Here is a 355-nt window from a genome sequence, read left to right as displayed (position 1 = left end):
GATTTTGCTTTGCTGCTATCGAGGTCCCCATCTGCCGCCGTCGCTCCCGCCTGCTCCCAGCCCAAGCTCCCGCTTCCTGGAAGCCTCAGCCAGGGAACTGTGGTTTAGACCCTTTGCAAAGTCCAGCTTCCGCGCGCCCCTGGGTGAGGAGGGCAGTGTTTGGACGGGTGAGTAAAGGTGGTCTGTTTATTTTCCCTTCTCCCAGGAGCGCAGGCTGGCTCTTTCCCAGGAGGGTGCGTGGGTTTGTGCCCTGGCTCCAAGCGGCTGTCGTGCCGAGAGGGATGCTCTCCCTCCTTCCTCCCTTCTCCCCTCGGAGCAGGGACTGGTGAAGCTGGGAGAAGAGAGGAGGAGAAAG

Source organism: Eurypyga helias, unplaced genomic scaffold (assembly GCF_000690775.1).
Source record: "Eurypyga helias isolate BGI_N326 unplaced genomic scaffold, ASM69077v1 scaffold3162, whole genome shotgun sequence".
Lineage (NCBI taxonomy): Eukaryota > Metazoa > Chordata > Aves > Eurypygiformes > Eurypygidae > Eurypyga > Eurypyga helias.
Note: the sequence above shows the minus strand (reverse complement) of the source record.